Source organism: Arvicanthis niloticus, chromosome 16 (genome assembly GCF_011762505.2).
Source record: "Arvicanthis niloticus isolate mArvNil1 chromosome 16, mArvNil1.pat.X, whole genome shotgun sequence".
NCBI classification, from domain to species: Eukaryota; Metazoa; Chordata; class Mammalia; order Rodentia; family Muridae; genus Arvicanthis; species Arvicanthis niloticus.
Genome location: NC_047673.1, coordinates 30727997 through 30744774, shown reverse-complemented (window position 1 = coordinate 30744774; position 16778 = coordinate 30727997).

Genomic DNA, 16778 nt, shown 5'->3' with positions numbered 1-16778 from the left:
CAATCAGAGGTGTAATCCAATACCTAACCTAGATATACCAACTACCTTTGACTGCTACAGACAAGCGAACATCAGCCTCCATCTCCCCTCTCTCCTTCTCCATCTCTTCCTCCTCTCTTAGCTCCTCCTCTTTCTTCTCCTCTTCCTCCCCTTTCTCCTCCTCTTCCTCTCTTTACTCCTCCCACCTTAGCTCCTCCTACAGTAGGCTCCTGTTTTGTCCTATTGATAGTGTGTCCTTTACTTTACAGAAGCTATTCAGTTTCATGTAGTCCTATTTATCAATTGTTGATGTTAGAGACTCAGTCATTGGTGTTCTGTTCAGGAATTTTTCTCCTGTACCAATGCCAATGCATTTAAGGTTATTTTCTACATTCTCTTCTATTAGATTTAGTGTATCTGGTTTTATGTTGAGGTCCTTGATCTACTTGGACTTGAGTATTGTACAGGGTGATAAATATGGATCTATTTTCATTCTTCTACATGTAGACATTCAGATAGACCCACACCATTTGTTAAAGATGCTTTCTATTTTCCACTGTACGGTTTTGGTTTCTTAATAAAAAATCAAGTATCCATAGGTGTGTGAGTTTACTTCTGCATCTTTAATTCAATTTCATTGATCAACCTGTCTGTTTCTTCACTGACACCATGAGGTTTTTATCACTATTGCTCTGTAGTATAGATGAAGTCAGGGATGATGATTCCTCCCTTTTTTTTTTTTTTTTTTTTTTTTTTTTATTGCCATACAAAGTTGAGAATTGTTCTTTCAAGGTCTATAAAAATTGTGTTGGAATTTTGATGGCAATTGCATTGAATTTGTAGATTGCTTTTAGTAAGATGACCATTTTCACTATATTAATCCTACCTATCCATGAGTTTGGGAGATCTGTGATCTGCAGAAATCTTCAGTTTCTTTCTTTAGGGACTTGATGTTCTTGTCATACAGGTCTTTCACTTGCTTGGTTAGAGTAACACCAAGATATTTCATATTATTCATGGCTGTTGTAAAGAGTGTTATTTCCCTAATTTATTTCTCAGCCAGTTTATTATTTGTATAAAGGAGGGCTACTGATTTCATTGAGTTAATTTTGCATCCAGCCACTTTCCTGAAGGTGTTTTCCAGCTGTAGGAGTTCTTAGGTAGAAATTTTGGGGTCATTTACATATTTGGATATTATCTGCAAATAGCAATACTTTGCTTTCTTCCTTTCTGATTTGTATGTCCTTGATCTCCATTAGTTGTCTTATTGCTCTAATTAGACCTTCAAGTACCATATTGAATAGATAGGGGAAATGTGGGCAGCCTTGTCCTTTTCCTGATTTGAGTGGATTTGCTTTAAGTTTCTCTCCATTTTGTTTGTTGTTGGCTATTGGCCTACTGTATATTGTTTTGATTATCTTTATGTATGTGGCTTATATCCGTTATCTCTCAAAAAGTTTTAACAGAAAAAGGTGTTAGGTTTTGTCAAAGGTTTTTTCAGTTTCTAATGATATGATCATATGATTTTTGTCTTTTATTTTGTTTATATGATGGATTACATGGATAGATTTTCAAATATTGAGCTATCCCTGCATCTTTGGGATGAAGCATACTTGACCATGATGAATGATGTTTTTGCTATGTTTCTGGATTCATTTTGTAAGTATTTGATTGAATATTTTTGTATCAATGTTCATAAGAGAAGCTGATCTGAAGTTCTCTTTCTTTGTTGAGACTTTGTGTGGTTTATGTAAGAGTGTGACTGGCTCCATGGAATGAGTTTGGTAGTGTTCCTTCTATTTCTATTTTGTGGAATAGTTTGAGGAGTATTGGTATTAGCTGTTCTTGAATGTATTGACTAATTCTATACTGAAACCATCTGGCCCAGAACTTTTATTTTTGGTAGAAAATCTTTTGATATTTGTTTTCATATCTTTAGCAGGGCTATTTAAATAGTTTAACTTATCTTGGTTTAACAGCAGTGAGTGAGTGTCTGTGTAGAAAATTGTCCATTTCATTAACTTTTCCCAATTTTATATATGTTCCCGACCCATCTTTGCTTGCCTATAACCCAGATGGGACAAGCTGCCTTGACTCAAGCTTTTAGACCTTGTGGGACAGAGAATCAAAAAGAGAAGTTATAATGACTCTTATAGTTTTCTTAAATGTGACCAGTTATGGACTGGTCTAGAAATCAATCCAATATTGAAAATAACAGTCTTCATTTGAAAGACTTTGTCTGGACATTTTCGAGACATATTTGGAAATTAGCTGCAGTTCTCTATGATGTTAGGTTAGCAAGAGATAAACTTGGGACAGAATCTGGATTTCAAACAAGTGTTAGTTCATGTGTTAAGGCACTTTTAATTGTCATGTTAAAATTAGTTTTGTTTGTTCTACAGTATTTATTGTGTACTTTCCAATTGTGTTAGTGTGTTGAAACCTGGCATGTCTGTTACAGGGGTCTATCAACCAGCTTTGGTTTTATTGCTCTGAGTATTACAGAACCTTGATATTCTGAAAAAAAAGCTTGCAAGTACTGGAACAATTGAGTCAGACTTTAAGCAGAAGCAAAATGGTAATGGGCTTGATTTTTGCTGGTATAACAGCTTTAATTACATTAATTGCTAGCACTACTGCTTCTGCAATTGCTTTGACACAGAAGTTAAGACAGCTACTTTTGTTAAACATTTAGTAAAAAAATGTTACAAATGTGCTGAGTATTCAAAAGAATTTAGGTAGGTGTTTGGAAAAATAAACTGATGCTCTTTATCCTATTCAAATTATTAGAAAAAGGTTCAGAGTTTAAGAGTAAGGGGCCATCTCAAGTGTCATGCCAAATACCAATGGAGTTGTTACTTTTAAAATTTACAGTGATAGTTATTATAATTAGGAAAAAGTTTAAAGACACTTGCAGGGTGTTTGGTATAATTCTAAGAGCTCTCTGGATGTTTTAATGTTGCATAGTGAGATCATGAATTGTAACATAGCTGCTCTGCTGAGCTTTAATGCTGCAGATACTGCTGATAAAATTATCCATGGCCTGATCTCAGTGTTTCCATTTTGGTCAAGCTTTGAGAATGGCATATATAGCTTGATCATGCTAGCCCTTTTGTCCTGGGAACACTTTTATTCTGGCCCATTGTGTTAAACCTTATCTTTAACAACATGTTGGCAGCCAAAGTACATGGCTTGAACCTGAAAATTGACAATCCTCCAGACAAAGTTATTAATTTAACAGTCTGGCAAGCCAAGGACAGGTAAGATTCTGGACAGAGCCTTACCAACCTAAGACAGAAGTGCATTGCTTTTGATAATATATATTCCACAAAGGGTAAGGAAGGCATTCTTGTCATAATGACCTAAGACAGGCTCAGTCTCATTTATGAAATAAAAAAGGGAAGAATGTGGAGAGTTTTAGGGACTGCTTGGCAAGAATCTGACATTGGCCAAGGACAAGGAAATGTGCTTCAGGCAGGAATCTGACATTAGGCAAGAACAAAGATGTAATTTCAGACAGGAATCTAAATCTTAGGCTAGAACAAAGAAGTAAATTACAGAAAGGAATCTAAATCTTAGGCTAGAACAAAGAAGTAGGCTTCAGACATGAAAATGACTTTGGGCTAGGACAGGGAAGTAGGTACACATATTTTGGCCATCCTGAGAAGCCTCTAGATACTGTGATCATGGGAGTGTTCATGGAATTTTATTTATTGCCTTGCTTGTTCTTTGACTATTTGTGTTTATTGTCTTGCTTGTTCCCTGACTATTTGCATTTATTGTATTGCTAGTTCCTAACCTAGAACTGACCTTAATATTTGCATTTAATTAAAATGCTATAAAATTATATTGGAAAAAAGATTTCCTAATTTTGTGGAATGTAGGCTTTTGAAGTAAGATTTTTTGCATTTATTAAAAATTTTCTCAGTGTCAGCTCTTATGTCTCCCCTTTTATTTCTGATTTTGTTTATACTGTCTTTCTGTATTTTGGTTAGATTGGATAAGGGTTTGTCTATCTTGTTGATTTCCTCAACAAACCAGTTCTTTGTTTGATTGATTCTTTGTATTGTTTTCTTTGTTTCTAATTGATTGGTTTCAGCCTTTATTTTGATTATTTTTGTCTTCTACCCCTTTTTGATTTTCTTTCTTTCTTGTTTCTCCTCCTCCTCTTCCTCTTCCTCTTCCTCTTCCTCCTTCTTTTTCTCCCCCTCCTCCTTTTCTTCCTCCTCCTCTTCCTCCTCTTCCTTCTCTTCCTCTTCCTTCTCCTTCTTCCTCTTCCTCTTCTTCATCCTCCTCCTCTTCCTTATCATCCTCATCCTCTTCTCCCTTCTCTGCTGCCTCCTCTTCCTCACCCCCTTCTCCTTCTCCTCCTCATCCTCTGATGTTCCGAGCCCCTCCCGTGTCCCCTCCGCCCGCGAACAAGGACATGTGAGGCAGTATTTGGGTGGTTACCACAGAGGAGGCTTTACTTGTAACAGCAGAAGTGGAAAAAGCGGAAAGACAGGAAGTGTAGGAAGCCGCTGTTAACGGTGGTATAATCCACCATTCCAAGATGGCGCTGGCCTCGTGTCTTCTCCAGAAGTAAACAATTAACTGCGCAGCTGCAAAGGCAGAAAGCGCGCCAAAGTCACTGCCAATCCCGAGGCATAATATTGGGTGGTGAGCAAACAGCCAATCAGAAGTGAATACGTCACTCTAGCGTGTATTTAAGCTAGGCCGCTTCCGGCTTTGTCCATCTTTCCACTTTACCGTGACAAGAAGTAAAGTCCTCATTTTGCAGTAACTACCCGAATACTGTCTCTCGTGTTTCTCGTCCACGGGCGTGGGGGGACGCGGGAGGCGTGCGTTATAAGGAAGAGGCTCTGCTTAAATTGTATTCACTTCTGATTGGCTGTTCACTCATTACCCATAATACGCCCCGGGATGGGCAGTGACTTTTGGCGTGCTTTTACCTTTTTGCACCTGCGCAGTTAGTTGTTTACTAGTGGGGAGGACACGATGTCCGCACCATCTTGGAATGGTGGATGCTGACGTGCTCACTGCGGCTCCCAACACTCTTCCTCCTTCTTCTCTTTTCTAGCCCTTCCTTTAAATAGCTCATATGAAAACTTTATAACTTCTTTATGTAGGCACTTGATGCTATGAACTTTCCTCTTAGCACTGCCTTCACTGTATCCCATTAATTTGGTTATGTTTTGCCTTCATTTTCATTGAATTCTAGAAAGTCTTTAATTTCTTTCCTGACCCAGAGATAATTGAATAGAGAGTTGTTCAATTTTTATGAGTATGTAGGCTTTCTTGTGTTTCTGTTGTTGTTGAAGTCCAGTTTTAATCAATGTTGTGCTAATAAAATAAAAGGCATCATCATTTCATTTTTATTCTATTTGTTGAGGCTTACTTTGTGATGAACTATACAGTTAATTTTGAAGAAGGATACATGAGGTACTGGGAAGAAAGTATATTCTTTTGTGTTTGGATGAAATATTCTATAGATGTCTGTTAGGTTCATTTGATTAACAATACGTTAGGTTCATTATTTCTCTGTATAACTTTTGTCTGGATAACCTGTAAGTTGTTAGAAGAGGGTGCCGGTGTCTCCCGCTATTAATTTGTGGGGCGCAATCTGTGATTTAAGCTTTACCAATGTTTCTTTCACAAATGTGGGTGACCTTGTGTTTGGAGCATAGATGTTCAGAATTGAGATATCATCTTGATAAATTTTGTCTTTGATGAGTATGAAGTCTCCTTCCCTGTCTCTTTTGATTAATTTTGGTTGAAAGTCTATTTTATTAAATTTAGAAGCTTGCTTCTTGGGTCTGTTTGTTTGCAAAACTATGTTCAGCTCTTTACTCTGATATAAAGTCTATCTTTATTGCTGAGGTGTGTTTTTGTGTGTAGCAGAATTATGGATCCTGTTTTTATATCCATTCTGTTAGCCTGTGTTTTTATATTTGGGGATTGAGTTCACTGATGTTGAGAGATATTAATGACCAGTGATTATTATTTCCTATTATTTTGACATTGGTGGTGTTTGTTTGTGTGTGTGTGTGTGTGTGTGTGTGTGTGTGTGTTTGTGTTTCCCTTGTTTTTGTTAGTATGGAATTATTTATTTTCTGTGATTTCTTGGATGTAGAGATCCTCCTTGGGTTGGAGATTTCTTTCTAGGATTTTCTGTAGGGCTAGATTTGTGAATAGATATTATTTGAATATAGATTTGTCTTGAAATATATTATTTTCTCCATTTTGGGTAATTGAGAGTTTTGCAGGTTATAGTAGTCTAAGTTGGCCACTTTGGGTTTATTGAGATGTTTATTGCACCATATCTGAAGAAGTCTTTGTAGCTCTTAGAGTTTCTGTTGAGAAGTCTTGTGTAATTCTGTTAAGTTTATCTTTGTGTGTTACTTGGCTTTTTCTCCTTGGTACTTTTAATATTATTTCTTTTTTTCTATAGATTTTGTCTTTTGATTATTATGTGGCAGGAGGGGTTTCTTTTTGGTCCATCTAACTGGTGTTCTATAAACTTATTGTATGTTTATAGGCAGCTGTTTCTTTAGGTTGGAAAACTTTTCTTGTATGATTTTGTTGGAAATATTTTCTGGGCCTTGGAGCTGGGACTCTTAACCTTTTTCTATTCCTTTTGTTCTTAGGTTAGAACTTTTCATGGTATCCCAATTTTCCTGGATGTTTTGTGTCATAAAATTTTAGATTTAACATTTTCTTAGACTGATGTATCAATTTCTTCTATTGTATCTTCTATGCCCGAGATTCTCTCTTCTATCTTCTGTATTCTGTTGGTGTTGCTTGTATTTGTTGTTTCTGTTCTCTTCCCTAGGTTTCCATCTCCAGGGTTCCCTCAGTTTGTGTTTTCTTTATTGCATTTATTTTGATTTTCTGGTTTTGCAGTTTTATTTATTTCCCTTACTTGTTTAGTAGTAATTTTATGTATATATTTAAGGTATTTATTTGTTTTCTCTTTAAAGAACTCTACCTGTTTGATTGTATTTTTCTGTATTTCTTTAAGGCTTGTATTCATTCCCTCTTTATAGGCCTTTATCATCTTTATAAATTAGAAGTAAGGTAATTTTCTCATGCTTCCACTGTGTTATAATATCCAGGGCTTGTTGTAGTAGGGTAGTTGTGCTCTCAAGGTGTCATATTGCCCTGGTTTATGTTGATTGTGTTCTTTCAAGAGCTTTTGTCATCTGCATGGCTTTGGTTCTTGGATGTTCCTGTTGTAGGAGGTATTGGGAGGGGGTTAACTTCAGTGGTTCTGGTGTGGCAGGCCTCTGCTGGATATCCTTGGTTATATGGTTCTGGATCATCAGGTCTGTATGGTTTAGAATATGCAGGTCCCAGGAAGGTGGGCAGAGAACTGGCAAGAGAATCAGGTCCACCAGGAAAAGCAGACTGCTCAGGGAAGCTTGGAATACCTCAGGTGACTCAGTGAGCAGGAGAGATGTGTGGAGGAAAGGCAGCTACCCTGTAATTTTCAGGCTCTGAAGGTTTGATGAAAGTGGGTTGAGAGGTGAGGGAAAAACAGACATCCAGAGGGGAGAGCAGGCTGTTTGGGGCAGCTTGACTTGCCACAGAGGACTCAGTAAGCAGGGAAGCTCACTGGTTTCTAAATAGTAAAATTCAGTTAATTGCTTGACTGGTACTCATTGCATAACATTATATTCCACTGTCAGTTTTCAGATTATTAAAACATACTATCTTTCATGATTGATACCTTAAATATTTTTCTTGAGCTAAACTTAAATTATCATTCTGTTATTTCAGTCACTGCTTCTTTAGTGGAGATTAACTTCTATTTCATTACTTGTACCCATTCAACAATGATATGGCCTCCAATAAAGAAAAACTGTGCATACGGTAGTTACTTGTGTATTTTTCAAGATTTGTTTTGCTACTTGCCTGAACTGGTCATGTAGCTGAACAATCTCTACATAAACTGTTTACACTAGAAAGGAAGTGATTGATTTGTTCTTTCTACTTTAAAAGACAGAAAAAAAAAAAAAACCTCTTTTATGTCCACGTTTCTTAGGGTTTCTCCCTAATAAATGATTGAGATAATATGGAATATAGGAAGGAAAGAAAATAAATCATGTAATCTTTGTGTGGTAAGAAGTCATTCATAGATGAAAAAACTTCTGACACCTGCTGAGCTCTTACAATGCTATATGGAGTGCTGTGTATTGTACTAACATTCTCTCTCCTAGGAAGAAAAATACAGGTTAGTTTCCTTTCCTCCACACATCTCTCCTGCTCACTGAGGTATTCCAAGCTGCCCTGAGCAGTCTGCTTTTCCTGGTTTCTTGTTTAACTCCAAGTGAACACTGTCTTGTTAGGTATTTATACCATGCTTACTTTAGAGATTAAACAGCTGGGTCTGAGAACTGCAGTAGCCTGTTCAGACTCATGAAGGTATTGTTAGGACAAGTGTTGTACTGGCATCTAGGCATATATGACTCTTTGAAACAGAAACCTGAGACTGCCATTTACAAAGTTCATAATAAAGAATTGTATAATTGTATTACAAAACAAACCCCACAAATATATCACATTTTTTTTCTCTACCACATTCAAACCTCCCCCCCCCCCCCAACCCGGGATATATGCGGGTTGAACTTTACTTCTTTGTTCATATTACCTCATAATTTTAAGCTTAAATATAGTAAGTTAAGTGAAGAATTTAAACATGAGAATGGCAGCATTTGATTTTCAGGTGAGACCATCACTCTTGCGGTGATGTGGAAACATGTTTGATATAAGACATCTGTAATAGAAACAGGACATCTTTAAAGCAGGCAAGAGAGTGAGTGCAGTACAGTAAGTAAGCATATATTACAGGAGCAATGTGGTGGTTTGTATGAGAATGACTCCATAGGCTCATAGATTCAAATAATTGCTCCCTAGCTGGTGGATTGTTTAAGAAGGGTAGGATGTATCACCTTGTCAGTGGTGTGTTACTGGGTGTGGGATTTGAGTTTTCAAAAGCTCATGCTTTTCTCTCTTTTCACTCTTTCTGCCTGTTTTTTGCAGGTAAGAAATAAGTTCTCAGCTACTGCCCTGGTACTACGTACCTGTCTGCTGCCATGCTTCTCACATGAATGTCACAGATTCATTCACCTTCTGGAACTGCAGACAAGCCCCCCAGTTAAATCCTTTGTGTTATAAGTTTCCTTGGCCATGGAGTCTCTTCACAGTGATAAAACAGGATCTGAGACAAGCAGTGATAATATTATTGAAATGTTTGTAGTTATTGAATAACATGACAAATGCTATTTGTACTATTATGTTTATACTGATTGTATTAATTGTATCTTTGCAAGGCAATAGGGTGAAAGAAATGGATAATACTTGATAAAGATAACTTGAAAATCAGGACCATTCAAATAAAAAACCTTCTACTTAAAGTAGTATCATGTTGTTTGTAGAGGTTTCAAGGAAAGGAGAAGAGGAGTTGGAAAGTCATGTCATTCGGGCCATGTTTCCCCAAGGTACTGATAATCCAAGTGAACAGACAGGCTTCACTTTGTCCTTGGCAGTATTGCAGAGCTCGTAGAAGAGGAACAGAACCAAAGTCCCATCAAAAGGAGTTCTCCTGGTGAATATCCTTTGTCGTTCATTGGCACCTGAATAACTACACATGGGAAGCCAAGACCTAGAACATTATCATCAAACCTCTTGAATTTTTGCAGCTCTATTGAGATGACTCCAGCATACTGAGGTCCTGGATAAACACAGCCTATATCCTCTCTTGATAAAGGTAATATCTTAGGACTCAAGTAATTTTCTACATCAATTTTACAAATACATCTGACACGAAAAGGAATTAGGTATAAGGAAACACAAGACATTGTGAGCCAAAAATCGAAGGATACAGAGTCCTAAGAATGCCGTTCACTTAAAGGGACAGACATTAAAACAATGTGTGTCTCCTAGAAGTGAAATGTTCAATAGCTCTGGAAAGAACTATAAATTATTTTCCAAAATCAAGCAACGTATACATGAGACTGAAACATTAATTACTCCTCATAATATACAAAGAAGGGCTGGAGAGATGGCTCAGTGGCTAAGAGCACTTGATGCTCTTGCATAAAACTAGAGTTCAGTTCCCAGAATTTCTGTTGGCGAGCACACCACTATCTCTATCCCTGTTTCCAAGAGGTCAGATATCTTCTTCCTGTCTTCGTGCAAATGTGTGCATACACATATAAAGTAAATAAAAATAAATGTTTAGAAGGTATAATTTGTCTTTGTTTTAGAGTTCTCTGAATTCCAGGGTCTGCAGGTTAATACTCAGTAGTTCTAGAAAATGCACAGCTACTATTTCTTCAATATTCCACTGGCCGTGCATTCGCTTTTCCTGTTGAGGTGACTGATGCAGACTGATGTTCTACACATCTCATGCTTTCTCCAGCTTGTGATTATTACTGTTACCTTTCTTCAGGCTCAACAGCACTTTCATTAATTGTCTCTAATTTTCTGAGAATTCAGTTAAAGAAAACCTTTTTGCTTTTGATGTTTTTTTTAAATGTACATCATTTAATATTTTTCCTTATTTTCCAATGTTTAAAATTCCAAACTATATAAATAAATCAGAAGGTATAACATAGTTTATGCTATGTAAATTTGATATATGATATATATCATGAACATGTTTATTATTTATTTAATTTAGAATTGTAAAATTTACATTTGACTGTGAATTCTCGCATTTACTGAGATGATATGAACAACATTTTTCAAAACTGAGACTTACAAAAGACAGACTTAGTGAGGGAAATAATTGCTCAACTAAATGCCACATAGAGAAGGTAGTACTTGGAACAAATCAATATAATACTGATTTCACTTGCACTTCAATCATTAGCATGAAGTATATTTTGAGTTGTTTTATTGTTTTTCATTAAAACTGCCAGAAACAATTTCTCAGTGGAGGGAACTATTCTGACAGCTCCTCTTCCCTATGCACCTTATTCAAATCTTAATAGACTTGAGCACATATCCCTTGACTCAAGAATAAGATTTTTAAGATATATGAATATTAATATATTTTAAAATCAGTTGAATTTTACATTCTACAGTTAAATAAAAGTATAATGAGGTTTGAGGATGGTGAAAATTTCATAAACAATATACAGAGATTGCCTGGGAATAAATGAAAAACTATCTCCTTCATATGCGTTGGAAACCTTGAGTAACACTGAGGAAAAACAATAAAAATTCACCTTATAAACTTATTCTCAATAACCAATTTTTAAAATATTACTTTAATATGTAAAATGCCATTTGCTGTAGTAAATTATTTTACTATCTTTACTGAAAGGAGACCATGTGAGATTTCTCCAGGCAGACGTGTTGTTCTTTGAATTGGCACAAAGAACGCAAGGACATCTTGCAGAAAAAGCAAAAAGTACCATTAAGTTGTGAAACAAAAGCTCATTAAAGAACTCATTTGATGAAATGGCATCTCTCCTCTATTACTCACAAATTGCTTCTAGGCACTAAATAAGCTCTGTCTGTGAGCAAAAAGCCAATCACTCACGTTGATTTTGTGAACATTTATCTTGAGTTCTTTAGTGCAATTAGAGAAAGTAGCAAGTCTGCCCTACTTAAGAAGAAAGACACAAACTTTATTTTTTCTCTTTTCATAAACTAGAATGTACTTAAATGAAATAAAACAAACAAATCCTTTCACCATTTTCAATATTAGTCATATTTAACTCTTTTTAAAATCAAAGGCTTGATATAAATTTTCATTGATGAATGTGTAAATTTCAATATAGAATGATATCAATGATATAAAATTTCAATCCTGAATGTAAAGTTGGGGAACATTAACCAAACACCACCAATATCACTTAAAATTATCTTTATGGCCTTTCTCAAAGTGTGCTTATCAAAGTAATATATCTTAGTGTAAAATACTTGAAATACGTAGCACTTTGAAAAAGTAAGGGAAATAATTATTGGAAAGTTAGTATAAATAAATGATTCATCAGTTAATAAAAACATATAAGCAAATGATCAGATTTGCTTTTGGTGGCACTAAGATTTAGTTACTTATTTGAAAATAACTTTGATCAATAATTTTACTCTTCATAAATGAAAAACAATGCAGCTCTCCAATAATCAGAAAGCAAATGCTAAGTGAAATATTTTTTAGCTCTACATCACCATCAATTTATTTATCATCTCACCCTTTCTCTGGGTCAGGATTCTGGCTAAGATTAACTAGATCATTTGTTTTATGAAATCTTACCAGGTTGCTATGTAGACATTAGCTCAGAGTCTTCAGGTCTATCTGTAGGCACGGGGTAGGGTAGCAAAGCACTCCTAGTCTCTCCCAGTGGTTGTTGATTCCCATGCATTTTAAGCAATTTCCTATGCATATTATGTAACTATTTCCTCTTGACGTAAAACATCCTCTCCTTGAGGAAAATTCATTAAGATTCAAGAACTAAATGAAATTTAAAAGACATAGGGAGGAAAATTTACAAGTATTAGGAAGGTCCTGAAACACCATCCCTAAGGTAATATAAGCAGTGATAATTTCTGAGGAGAGTCTAACTCAATGAACTGTCTGAAAATCATGCAGGAAAATACAGCAATGAAACTTTCATGAGTTGTTACTCATTCTGGAGGTGGATTTTTGGTCTTGTATCTCTGAGTAACTCAGGCTTCTTTGGGTAACCCCTCACTCATTCTTCTACCAGCAACTGAAATAAACTCATTGGTTTACTAAGCTGTACTTGGGTGGCATTGTTTCCCTGGTCTATCACTGATGACCTATGTGGAATGAGTGGTCATTTGTTCATATCTACTCAGGAAAAGTTGCACAATAAAGGTTTATTAAGTTTAAAGCTTCTGCTTGTATCTGACCATTAGTCAGTCATTCTTGCTCGTTGCTTGGCCACTGGGCCTCTTTTACATGATGTTTTGGTTTGTCAAAGCATGCAAGTCAAGAAGTCAATAGTTTTGCAATGAAATAAAAGAGACAGTGTTTGTAACTAAAGTATCAAGTGATACTTTGTGACTTCTGTCTTGTGCCAGCTAGGGAGATGGCTCCAGGGATAAATTGCTTACTGCACAAGCATAAAGAACTGAATTTGGATATTTGGTGCTCATGTAAAAAGAACAAGGCAAATGGTACCATGTGACCAGCATTGATTAGGAGTATACAGAAAGATCTCTGGGGCTTGCTAGCTAAACAATGTAGCTGAAAGACCGAATTCTATAATCAGCGAGAGATCTTTTGTTAAAATGTATGACAGAGTATTGATTAAAGAAGACACTCTGATGTCATCTTGGTCTCTCTGACTACCCACATGGGTGAGAGTACCCAAATGAAATATACTGATATAGCCTTTGTTCAATTTATTTAATCCATGGATTTTCTCAGTGCTGTACATAGGTCATTATTTTCTTATATTTTTGCATGTCTAACACTCTATATTAGTCTATCTATTTTTCTTTCTTTCTTTCTTTCTTTCTTTCTTTCTTTCTTTCTTTCATCTTTCTATCAACTACCTATCACAGACATACACACATAGATACACACACACAGACACAAACACATGGACACATGGAGACACACACACACATACACACATATCAGTGTAGGAGGGTAGGATAGTACTCTTCCTTATTTCCTGGGGACATGTGTTCACAGACACCTAAGTTCTTTAGAATATATCATTTCAAAATCTACTAACAAAACTTTCAGTTTTCAGATATTCTATGCTTTCCCTTGTCATTGTCTGTTCCAAGAATAAACACTATGTAAGGCATCCACAATGTTAAACAATTTTCTCTAGTTGTTTTTGACAAATGCTTGTAGGGAAAAGGTTGTAACGGATGAAATAGCTCTGAGAGGGTGAAATAAAGACAAAGCTTGTGAGTTGGTTTTCTAAGAAACTACCAGACAGATGAAATAAGGAAAACTTTCTGAGCATAAAGATATGATAACTTTAGTTGCTTAGATCCTTAGTGGCTACTGGGCTGCTCACATTCACAAAAGTTGGTGATAGTTAATTTTACAGTATAGTATAAACTAGGCAGAGAGGGCAGAAATACCTTAATGTAAATTCTACAAAACCGTGTCAATTTCTTGAAGAAATGCTGAAAAGTTGCGTTCTAAGATTTTACATAATTTATAAAAAATTGAAAGCATTGATCTGAATTTTTTTCTGAAAAATTTCTCAGTGTATATATTGAGGGGGATGACACTGGAAAATATTATGTCACGAGTGCTGATTATGTGTTAGTACTTAGATTTCAGTCAAACTTTTTTCTAGCAACAAGTTCCATATTCACCTCACACTAAAGAATATTTTATTTCTCCCATGCTCTTATGCTTTTTAAAATATTTTTAAATTGACTACCTAAGAGATTATTTTTATTTTTGCTTACTAAATAATATACCTTTGCTAAAAAGTAATCTATTATATTTTTGTTTGGTATTATCAACATTATTATGTTAAAATCTTTTTTAGTTGATTGGATGGGCTACTTTTCAAGAATTATTTTAATCATTTTCTTAACTCATTAGTGGGCTATAAGACAGAGTGATGTGGACCAATAAAAAGATATAAATCATTATGCAACCTCCAGGAAGGAAAGGGCACTCTTTTTGTTATTTTTATTTGTTTGTTTGTTTTGTTTTTCTTGTTTATTAGAGCTATAATAGAAGAAACTTATGCAGTTATTTGGAGAGCTCCTAGTCACATCTTAAATTGTACCCTGTTCCTCTTAACAGGAGCATATATATTGGGAGTACACATAATATCTCCCCCACAAATAAAGTAAATGTGAGGAATCAATTTTGTAAAAAGGGGGAACATAATTGACAAAATTTGATTCCAGTCAGCAATGATTTATGCCAGTGTGTGGTTAAAGTAATGAAGACAAAAAGAAAACCTCTACCCAAGCAGGTAAAACTGATACAAAGAGCTCAAATAAACAATAGCGAATAACGCCTACTCATACATCAAGAAATTACTACAAATTGCATTATGGAAATTTTCCAGAAATATAAAATTGGATCAATAATAGTACCAAGAGCATTAAAAATTCAATTATCATTTTAGCAAATGACAATTAGCAAATTAAATTAAGGAAATTTTAATATCTGGGAATCCCCCTTCTTAAATTCCTGTCTACCAATTTTCAGCAGATATTTGGTACTAAATGTCATTTGATTTATAATTCTGTGTAAAGATAAGTGCTTCTTTTAAGGTTATAGAGAAATGAGTCAAATAGCAGTTGGACCCACTTCTACCGACTTGAATGTTGTGTTTTTTAAAATTGCCACTGCACAGCTTATAAGCATACTGTTTCAAGCCATTACTTTCAACATCGTCATCAGATTTACTTCAGTTTCTGCTGTAGTACAACGGAGCCCACAGGTCGGTAGGACATGTTTAGTAGTCAGGAGGCACATTGTGCCTCAAAGTTGGCTTTCTGTGCTAGACATGTATCTCTTTGGAAAATAATCTACCCATTCCACTCTGATCATGAAATGTATTTTTCATGCTTTTCCAGTTACAATGGATCTATCTATCATAATCACCCTTTAACTAAATAAAAGTGGAGCTATCTTTAGACAGTATTTAATAGTTATTGAGTATAGGCTGAGTTCCAGGCAGGCAATATTGAAAAAACAAAGCCCTCTGCTGTGGTGTCTCATACACTCTAGTGAGGAAGGTTGACAACAGACAAGTAAAATATAATGAATTATTATGAGAACTGCACAAATCACTACTAGATAAATTTTAGAATATTTTATGGTATAGGATTTTCTGTCATAAAAAAAGAGAGTGAGGCAGGGACTTTTGATCAGTTGCTATTTAGTCACGGTCCTGCAGAAAGGTTCTACAAGTAAGGGACTTTCCACCAGGATAACAGCACATGAAGAGGCCCAGCAGTGGAAATTATAGGTAAGGAGTTAAGTAAAGTTTTTGTAAAAATATTTGAAAATTTGGAATGTGTGTAGTTTTTAATGAAAGAATTTTGATATTTCTTTTAGTACTATTATATCAATTTACAAATTCTGCAGACCTGACCCAGGATTTGCAGCCGTGTCACAACCTTTCTCATTAATTTTTTAATTGGAAGAGAATAGACATTAGACAGTTAATATGGTAGAGTTTAGTTACAAATTGAGTAAAATATAAGGAGTAGGTTACTGCTGTATATAAAAATCTTCAAAGTAAAGATCCAGAACATTCTTCTTTTGTGAACTAAATAATAAAGCAAATACACTTGAGGTTGAAATGCTTCTGTCAATAAAATTGATGCTATTTCATACTGCTTGTGTAAGGCTTGTCTCCTCCAACAATCAGAATCAGCAGTTAATTTGAGCTTGTCAATGCTACAGTGTCTATGTGGTTCATTGATTTGTAGGACGAGAGTAAAACATGTTTACATTTTTCACAGGCAGAGATTATGAAGTTACAAGAAAAGCTTTTGTATAAACTAGGAATTTTTAGCATTGTTGAAAGGATAAAAGAACAATTATTTTATAGGCTCACTTAATATCAGGCACTTTTAAAAACAGATAAAAATAAGTGTCAGTCCTGTGTTTAAAAAGATATTTGCTAGGGCATAATTGGTAGGAATTATTTATGTAGCTCATACAAAGTTTGTGAAAGTCTTGGAACCACCATGAAATACAGGCAGAGTTAGAATGTAATAGTTTTCTACTGAGAGTATTGCTGTGAGGGTTAGAAAATGCATTCATTCTCAATATTATCTGGGCTACCTCACTGAGAGGTTGCAGAATTGTTTGTTTG